General features: G+C 36.9%; 1 long non-coding RNA gene and 1 pseudogene across 1 annotated transcript; one reads left to right on the forward strand and one right to left on the reverse strand.

Moving 5' to 3' along the window:
• The first annotated feature begins 3275 nt into the window (after window positions 1–3275).
• On the forward strand, window positions 3276–4391 carry LOC149199801 (cytochrome P450 750A1 pseudogene; annotated as a pseudogene).
• A 4625-nt stretch (window positions 4392–9016) lies between these two features.
• Window positions 9017–9624, reverse strand: LOC149199802 (uncharacterized). Its single transcript, XR_016253316.1, has 3 exons — window positions 9506–9624; window positions 9279–9395; window positions 9017–9055 (listed from the first exon to the last, which is right to left on the reverse strand). It is a non-coding gene; the product is annotated as an uncharacterized LOC149199802 (long non-coding RNA).
• Between the last annotated feature and the right edge of the window lie 398 nt (window positions 9625–10022).

Genomic DNA, 10022 nt, shown 5'->3' on the forward strand with positions numbered 1-10022 from the left:
ATTGTGTATTTGGAGTCCAATCTTATGCAGCAAGAAGCAGTTATAAGACCAATCCATGCAATCATAAGCCTTGTGAATATCAATATTCATAACGAGAGCCTCTTTATTTTTTGTGTGCATGGTGTGAATAGCCTCCTATGCTGAAGCAATAGCATCATGTATAACCGGTCAGTTAAAATCTCAAAGTTCTCACCAGTAATGTGTAGGGACAATATTCTTTTAATTCGACATGCACTCAGCTTAGAGATAGTATTATATAAGATGTTGTGGAGGGATATGGGTCGGAAATCTCCAAAATTAGTGAGATTTGAGGATTTAGGAATAAGAGCCAGAAAAGTAGAGTTAATGGCACCCGAGATCTTACATGTAGTCTTGGATTCCTCCACAATATCCAGGATGTTCTATCCCACAAGATCAAAGAAGTGCAGAAAGAATTCCACCATCCATCCATTGGGGCCCAAGCACATATCCTTGGCAAAGGATTTTAACACTTCCAATATCTCCTACAAATTGGTAGGTCAGAAGAGATCCCCATTAGATTCATTAGTGAACATCTGAGGGTACCACTCCAAAGCCCACGTCCGATCTTCAAAACTCACCTCCTCCTGGTTTTTATATAAATTTTCAAAATACCTGACAACCTTAGCTTGTATCTCTTCCGTAGTGTGCTTTGTTTCCTCATTCATATCCTCAATCAGTTAGATTGTATTAATCTATTTTCGGTGGTTTGCAAATTTGTGAAAATATTTGGTGTTGCAGTCTCTCTCACAGCAAGGTTGCCGTACTCTAGAACTTCCATGTGACTTCCTTTATGTGGAGAAACTTGTTTTTCAGGACCTTTAACATCCTGAGATATTCCCATTCTACCTACGTCAGGGATTTTTGTTCCATCAATTTTCCAAAACTAGTTATCTCCTTTGTAATTTGTTTTAGCGCCCAAAGCATCTATTTCTTCTTGTTATGCTCCCAGATTTTAGTTTTTTTCTTAATAGAATTGAGCTTTTTCGTCATAATCACCATCATAGTTCCCATCTGAGAATCAAGCATATCAGTCCATGTTGATCTCACCAGTTTGTTATAGTCTTCATCCTCTAACTACAATCTGTTGAACTTGAAAGGAATGCCATGTATTTTGTCATCCGGTATCCATTATAGAATAATAAGCAAGTGATCAGAGATGTAGGTCCTGTGTATCTAGGATCTAATATTCCCCATCTTCTCAACCAACTATTCCTTTACATGAAATCTATTTAGGCGCTTTCCAATATACTCATCCCCCGATCTGTGGTTGCTCCAGCTGGGTGAGATCAGGACAGGGAAAATATCAATCAAATGGTGTACAAAAAAGAGTACAAACCACTGATCCACCAAAGGATCTGGTTGGGAATGGACACCGCGTCTTTCATGAGCCAACAGAGTGGCATTAAGATCCCCTGCCAATATGATGACAATAATGTTGAGTATATTGTTGTTTTGAATCTAGTCCCAAAACTCAAAATGATTTGTATATGGGGCATATATGTTGAGAAGATGAAAGTGACACAAATTTCCATGTATTTGACCCAACATCAAAATTCCAGCGATGAGGCTATATGCATGAAAATTTTCCCGCCACGGATCCCACATGGCCAATAAACCCCCGGAGTGACTGGTGGAATCCACCCCAACAAACTTCCAAGTGGGGCAAATTTCCAGAAAGTATGCAATAGCACGTGCAACAGAGGATAGATTTTCTTGAATAAAAGTGACAGCATGACAAATAAGATGAATATAGTGTCGGAGATCCAATTGTTTGGAGCAATCCCATAACCCCCTCATGTTAAATGATAGAATTTTCATCAAGGGGCACCCTGTGAGGGCATCTGTGCTCTAAGGGCCCAAGGATAAAAAAGGATAAGACAGGTACATCATGAAGGCCAATCGAATCTTGAAAAGAGGAGTCTGGCAGATAGATCTTCCCCAGAAATGGCACCTACCTTTTCCTTAGTCTTTCTAATAGTATTGTTTTTAGTCAAGGCAAGGATAATGAGAGGGAGAACTAAAAGATTCTACCAAATTGTGGCCTCATTGAAACACGGGCAGCCAAGTGTAATATTCTCTCTTTTAGTCCTCGTAACAATTTCCTTTCGAAGGAAGACGTAACATAGGCCCTAGAAGACTAGATATCCTTAAACGAACCGATTCTTTAGAATTTAATAGCTATGCACTAAACCAAATGCCAATCCATTAAGGGTTTACTTTCTTTTATGGTTATCCGCTTGAGATATTTAAGGAAGAGAAATTAGTGCAAGGCTTATGTTTCTATAGCATTTTATTTATTTATTTAAAACATTTTTTACGTTAGACATTCTTTGGGCTCATTGACCAACATCATGTAGGAACAAACATTTTGAAAGTACACAAACTAGCGTTTGCACCAAATGTTGCAAAGGAAACGCCGTAAGGCATAAATTGAATTACAAAAATACAACAAAAAAATACTTTGATAAAGAATAAAAATATATTGAATGCTCACATCAATGCCCCATTAACTAGAACCACTTAGTAGACATATCTATCAACATTAGGATTACATACAATGATCAGGAAATTTCTCATATACAAACAACACCTTCCACAACAACCTTTCTCACATCCACATTTTAAAGTAGACATATCTATCAACATTAGGATTACACACCATGATCAGGAAATTTCCCATATACAAACAACACCTTCCACCTATCAACATTAAGATTACACACCATGATCAAGAAATTTCCCATATACAAACAACACCTTCCACAACAACCTTTTCTCACATCCACATTTTAAAAAATGCCTCGGAATGTGATTGGAATATCCCATATTTCCTTTTTCATTATGTAGATAAATCTTCGATATTATTATTTTCATCATGAAGATTGTTAGTTCATTGTTGTAAAGTGTTAGTGTGTTAAATTCAATACTACAAGTTCAACAAGTGAAAAACGTTCCTTAATTAGCATAATATGGATTTTTCTCTCACCATGTATTTTTCAATCATTCATTACAGAACTTCCATCAAAGAACACATTTCGTTCATTCATTACAAAACTTCCATCAAAGAACACAAGTAACAGATTAACATGTATACTACAAGTTCAACAAGTGAAAAACGTTCCTTAATTAGCATAATATGCATTTTTCTCTCACCATGTATTTTTCAATCATTCATTACAAAACTTCCATCAAAGAACACATTTCGTTCATTCATTACAAAACTTCCATCAAAGAACACAAGTAACAAGCGGCGTATGGTGGAAATAAGCAAAACATACGATGCCTTCGCTGAGAAAATTATAGACGATCATCTTCATGTTCAGGCCGCCACGCCCTCCAGCGACGGCCACAGCCAGGGACCGGCAGAGGCAGAGGCAGAGCATGTTAAAGATTTTGTGGATGTGTTGCTGCAGATGACAGCTGATAACAATGATATAAAGGGAGACACCAAAGCCAAACGGGAAGCAGTTAAATTGATTATGTTTGTATGTAGATAGGAAATCTTAAATCGAGTTAAACAGCTAAATCGATTCTTTTTTATTGTAAATTTAGGAAATCTATTGGAAGGTCACATAATTGACATCCCTCTTTACCACACTCTGCCCTGTCCTTCAAATTTCAAAATATTCCCAAGAACCCCCTGAATCTAGATGCAAATAAATTAACTTCAGCAATTCAATATTACATTGATTTTTAATTGACAACATAAACTGTTTTCCCATTGGTTTGTACAGGACATACTCATCGCTGGAATGGAGACGTCGGCATCCACGTTAGAATGGGCAATGAGTGAGCTGCTCAGACATCCCCATGTCCTGAAAAAGTTGCAGCAAGAAATAGAATCCTGTGTCGGAAAACGTGGCAAAGTAAACGGATCCGATGTGGGAAGGATGAAGTTCCTTCAATGTGTTGTGAAAGAGATGCTGCGATTACATCCAACGGGGCCGCTAGCGATTCCCCATGAATCTGTAGAGACCACGAGCGTATGCGGATACAATATACCTAAAAAAACAATAGTAATCGTGAATGTGTGGACTATTGGAAGGGATCCCAATGTGTGGGGGGTGGATGCTTTGGTTTTCAAGCCGGAGAGATTCATGCATGAATTGGGTGAGCATGACCATGTTATGGATTTAGTGACAGGTCAATCAAATGTCAGGATGCTTCCCATCTCAGCAGGGAGGAGAGGGTGCCCAGGGGCCGCCATGGCTGTTTCCATGATTGACCTTGCACTAGCTCAGCTGCTGCACTCTTTTGACTGGAGAGTAGATGGTGATCCATCAGAGCTGGATATGACAGAAGGTGGGTCTTCTATATCAAGCCATTTTCCGCTCTTTGCTTTTCCAAAGATAAGGAAGGAAGGTCTTTGACGGTATGTATGTTGAGAAGTATCTGGTTGTGCTACCTAATTTGTATGGTTTTGTTACTTTGATTGTCCCAAAAAGTACAAAGAGATGCCGATAGGATTATTAAATTGGAATTGTTGAATTTTTCTAAAAGAGTTAAGTGGTTTGTGAAAAACCTTGTTTTTTTTTACTGCATCATTGTACAATTACTTTTCTTTAGATGTTTTGATTATATCTATATTACAAGGAACACATTGAATGTCTTATTTCATTTATGCTATTCTTACTAATATCCTTTATGTGCTTTTTCTTGATCAATTTGATGAAATATTCCATTATCCTTTGGTCAAAGTCTTCACCTACATATTAGTGTACATCCCGGTAAGTTCAAAGCTCGAACGCCAACCAAAAAAGTCAATGATAACCACCGTGCACACATTCAAATTCATAATGTAAAACTGCCAGACAAAGTTTAGACAGATTACCTCTAAGATGGCTATCACCATTTGTAGCCAAAACCTCAAAAACTCTGTTATCAATAGTCAAAACGCTGACATCAAACATGCCACCGCCAAGATAAAAAAAAACAATATTTTTGTCTCCACCCTTCTTGTCCATGCCATAAGATATCACTGCAGCTATGGGTTCGTTGATAATATGAGCTACATTCAAGCCAGCAATAACACCGGCATCCTTCGTTGCTTGGCACTGTGCATCAATAAAATAACCTGCGCAAGCCCACAAGTTGACAGTGACAACACAGTCAACAATTGGTTACCCACAACCTCATTAAAAAAAAGGTTGAAAAGAAAACATACTAGGGACAGTCACCATAGCATCCTTTATAGCCTTGCCAAGGAATGCTTTTGCAGTCTCCTTCATCTTAGTCAAAATCATAGCACTGATTTCCTTAGGGCTAAATTCCTTTTGTCTCTCCATCTCATACCTGAACTTGAATATAAGATTTCCCATCTTTGTTCACAATCTTGTATGGTACTAGTGCAGTGACCACATCATCCTTTATAGTCTGGCCAAGGAATGCTTCTGCAATCTCCTTCATCTTAGTCAAAATCGTAGAACTGATTTCCTCAGGGCTAAATACCTTTGTCTCTCCATATCGTACCTGAACTTGAATATAAGGTTTCCCATCTTTGTTCACAATCTTGTATGGTACCAGTTTCATATCCCTCTGAACTTCTTTGCCTTCAAACCTATATAAAACAAATGTTTTCATTTAATTGTGCTCATCAAGTAAAAGTTTGAAATCATTTTCTTCAAGTTTGGACAGGGCATAAATCAAATCCTGATCTGACCCCAACTAGAATGTTGCTCGACCCCTAACTTAACATGAAAATTTCATGATTGGCATCCTTGTGGGTTCAATATCAAGGCAAGAATTGGACTTGCAATAAATATAATTGTCTAATGAATGGGAAAATCAGAGATCAGAGTACTTACTTTCTCCCAATGAGTCTCTTGACATCAAAGATGGTTTGTTCGGCATCGCTCAAAACAAAGAAGCAGAATTTAAACCAAAATGAGGGGAAAGAAAACAGGATCTGCGACTCAGAAATTGCAATGAGCTCCTTGCTGAGCCACTTCTGGTTCAAAGGCGGCGTAAGCAAGCTAGCACATTGTTGGAGATCCCTGGTATCCTTGTGCATACTCTTGGCAGCGTTCTTCCTGGCCAGCGCAAATACGACAGCATCCATACCATCCTCATTCACATAAACCTCAATATTTACCTCATCCATACAAGGCACTATAGAATTATACATCCTCGAGATCAAATCATGCCTGCTCTAAAGCTCCATGGTCGCCAACAAGCCCTGGCAATATCGGCGCCCACCAGTATAAAACTTGAAGACATTCTGTCCTTCTTTCAGCAGCAAGGGAGTATCGTTTCCATCCCCGGTACCTAATAAACTAAAAATTTTCTCAAAGACCCCGTCCTTCGTTGCAAATTACGTTGCCCAGGCTAAGGTGATTTGCTCGTTTTGCCGTCGGCCCACGAAGTCACGAAGTAATGGACAACAAAGGCGATCAGGAAAGTGGCACAAAGGAACTCTATGTAGTAACACTGAGGGCCTTCAAGGGATCATAGTTTTTGTGTAATAGGGCCAAGTTCAATGCACCGCATAACTCGGAGGTGAAAAGAAGGCAACTCAACCGATATTTGGAAAAAGCATTTGAAGTATAGTGCATGCTTGCCAGATGACACTTCAAATCAACGGTTGAAAGTGTCTCACTTGATCGAACGACGCAGAGTAAAAATGTTGACAATTGTTGATGCATAAAAAGACTTATCGGCTAAATAAACTAATAATAAATCTAAACTACACTAATAAGTTTGATAAATCTGTATAGCTTTCGAGATAATCCTCAGCTCTTATAATCTATGCGATGGTTTCAAGTCAAATTAAAGTAGTAAATAATTTTTGTGTACTACCCTCTTTCCCTGAACGTTCTTTCCATTAGGCAAGGGCTAACCAGCTTGCCATAGGGCATTAAATGCCCAGGTATATGCATGCTCTATAACAAAATAACACACAGTCCTTGGTGGCTACATAAATTAAAAGTAAAGACTGGGTGTTATTTTGTTATAGAGCATGCATATTCCTAGGCATTTAATGCCCTATGGCAGGCTGGTTAGCCCTTGCCTTATGAAGTACCCTGAAACCACCTCTTCCCATGTACAGCTGGGTACACATCGCTTTTTGGTTTGGCTAAGTACACCCAACGCTTTTGCTGGTAGGACATCGCGCACCCCTACCTATTTATCCGTAGTCCTTATTGTTTAGCGCTACTCCAGGGCCCCCCTATTTCGTGTAGGTCATTGTTTTGTCGGAAATATCCCTCCCTCCAACCTAGGCGATACTCTTAAAGGTATCGGATGTCTTAAGTATATTCTGACATATTTCACAAAATTCTGAAGACTGTGTCATGTAAAAAGTTGTACAATTGCCAGCAATATAGAGTACAAAAAAGGAGCTATTCCATTTGTCTGAAAATATGGATTTTGTCAGAAAGTGGACTTCTTGTTTTCAAGAATGGGCTTCAGATACAACTAGTCTCTTAAAGGTCTAATAATGAGTTTGGCATCTATGACGCTACCATTAGAAATTGGGAGGGAAAGATTCTCCTTGTGTCTTCCCTGGGCAAGTGTGACTGTGGTAAAGAATGTATCAATTTTCAAAGAGAAGGTTATAAACTTTTGAATTTTATTAATTTTAGATTTTTTAGAAAGACACAATTAGTTTTTTTCATCTTCCTGAATGGAATAATCTGTTCTAAATGCAATTATAATGAATCTAACAATATTTAACAGGAAGGTTATAAGCTTTTGAATCCTATTCAATATGAAACCACTCTCTAAACTAAGATTTGGGCAAAGAAACATAGACCGTTTTGACTTCTTCCAGAATGGAATGGGAACAACCCTTTTAAGGGGGACATTGAAAATTCGTACTTGGAAGATTTGAAGCACGAATATGAAGGAAAAATTTTCCTAACTAAGTTCTACTTGTCACGAAAATACTCTGTCTAACATTTTTCCATGCTCTCTCTAACATTTCCGTTTCTCCTCTCTGCACTAAGCATTGTAGAGATTCATAAGCAAATGATCATACAAATTTTCGTTCACTACATCACTGAGGCGGATTGGAATTGTTCTATTACTTAAAAAAACACACAAATAAATTTTAGTGGTAAATAACTCAAATATAAATTATCTTTCTGCATCTATGATTCGTTGCTTTAAACTCATTACTACAATAAATAAAATATAAAATTGATTAAAAAATTCATGGATAATAACCATAACATTTATAAAGACAACCAAACCTATCAATTATCTTGAGAAATAACAATAATCCATTGTATAGTCTCCATCCATCATCCACTATCCTAATAGAAAAAGAAAAAAAATACATACAAGTCCAAAGGCTGTGAATGAAGCTGTGCATATATGAAATTAGTAATTCCTTAGGCTAAGGAGCAACGTCCATATCCATCTAGACAGCTTTGCTGCTCTTGACATAACCAAGAACAATCCCTGATAGAAAATATATTTTCTTAATGCAGACCTTTTAGTATCTGTTTTTAACATAATCATAAGCATATTTCAGAGTCTTCAATAAAAAGGTTCTAAGTTTTTGAATTCTATTCAAAATGAAATTAGTTCTTTTTTAAACTAAGATTTACAGAGACACAGGTAGGCAGGTAGTTTTTGACCTCTTCCAGAATGGAATGAGATTAGCCTTGTTAAGCAAGGTGAGACATTGACAGATAGCTACCAACCAGAAAATAAAAATATTAAAGACTATCCATCATCTTGAACATAAAACAATAATTCAATGCATATAGTGTTTGATCCATTATCTTTATGGAAAACAAGTTTGAGAAATTCCTGCATGTGCATGTCTAAAGGCGGTGAATGAAGTTGTGCACCTATAAAAGAAGAAGTAACATGGATATCAATCCTGACATCTAAATAAATATAAGATTTATCCAAAAAGCAGATAGCTACCAGCCAGAACTTAAAAATATTAAAGGCTATCCATTATCTTGAACATAAAACAATAATTCACTGCATATAGTGTTCGATCCATTATTATTATTATTATTTTAATGGAAAACAAGTTTTAGAAATACCTGCAAGTCTGAAGGCGGTGAACGAAGTTGTGCACCTATGAAAGCAATAAGGCACAGTGATATCTACCAGTGAGCGTTGCTTCCTCTTTTTTCCGGAAAAAGAGAAGAGAGAGGAAAAAAAAATATATATATATATATATATATATATATTCTACAATCCTCTATATATAAAAAAAATCTAACGATTTTCACAAACAAAAAAAAAGTTATAAGAAGTTTTTGAATTCTATTTAATTTTAAACTAGTACAGAAACACACAGGTAGCTTTTGACTTCTTCCAGAGTGGAATGGCTTCAGTCAAGACATTGACAATTCATACACGGAATATTTGCAACAGGATTTCCCAAGACATGCTACTATCGGTTCTTATTGCAGCTGTAAAGGATCCAACAATTTTCAGTAAGGTTATAAGCTCTTGAATTCTATTCAATATGGAACTGCTCTATTTAAACTAAGATTTGGACAAAGACACAGGTAGTTTTGACCTCTTCAGAATGGAATTGAATCAGAAAGAAGTGGTGACAAGGATGGACCACCATATCGATGTATTCATGTCGGTTGTTTTGAGGGGACAGAGCTATGATCTGCCTTTAAGGAAAATCTGTTGAATACAGTTATAAAGAATTTATCAATTTTCAGCAAGAAAGTTATAAACTTTTGAATTCCTATTCAATTTGAAACTATTTTTATTAACGTAATATTTTTACAAAGATACAGAGTGGAATAAAAGCAGCCATGTAAATCAAGACAAATTTGAAACACGCTTCCCAAGACCTGTTACTATCTGTTCTAAATGCAATTATAATGAATCTAACAGTCTTTAACAAAAAGGTTATAAGTTTTTGAATCCTATTCAATATGAAACCACTCTTTTTAAACTATGATTTGGGCAGAGATACACAGGCAGTCTTGACACCTTCCAGAATGAAATAGGAGCATCCCTGTTAAGGGTGGACATTGAAAATTCATACCTAGAAGTTTTGAAGCACGAATATGAAGAAA

Source organism: Pinus tabuliformis, chromosome 2_1, assembly GCF_031772625.1.
Source record: "Pinus tabuliformis cultivar Carrire ecotype Pingquan chromosome 2_1, CPIR1, whole genome shotgun sequence".
NCBI lineage: Eukaryota > Viridiplantae > Streptophyta > Pinopsida > Pinales > Pinaceae > Pinus > Pinus tabuliformis.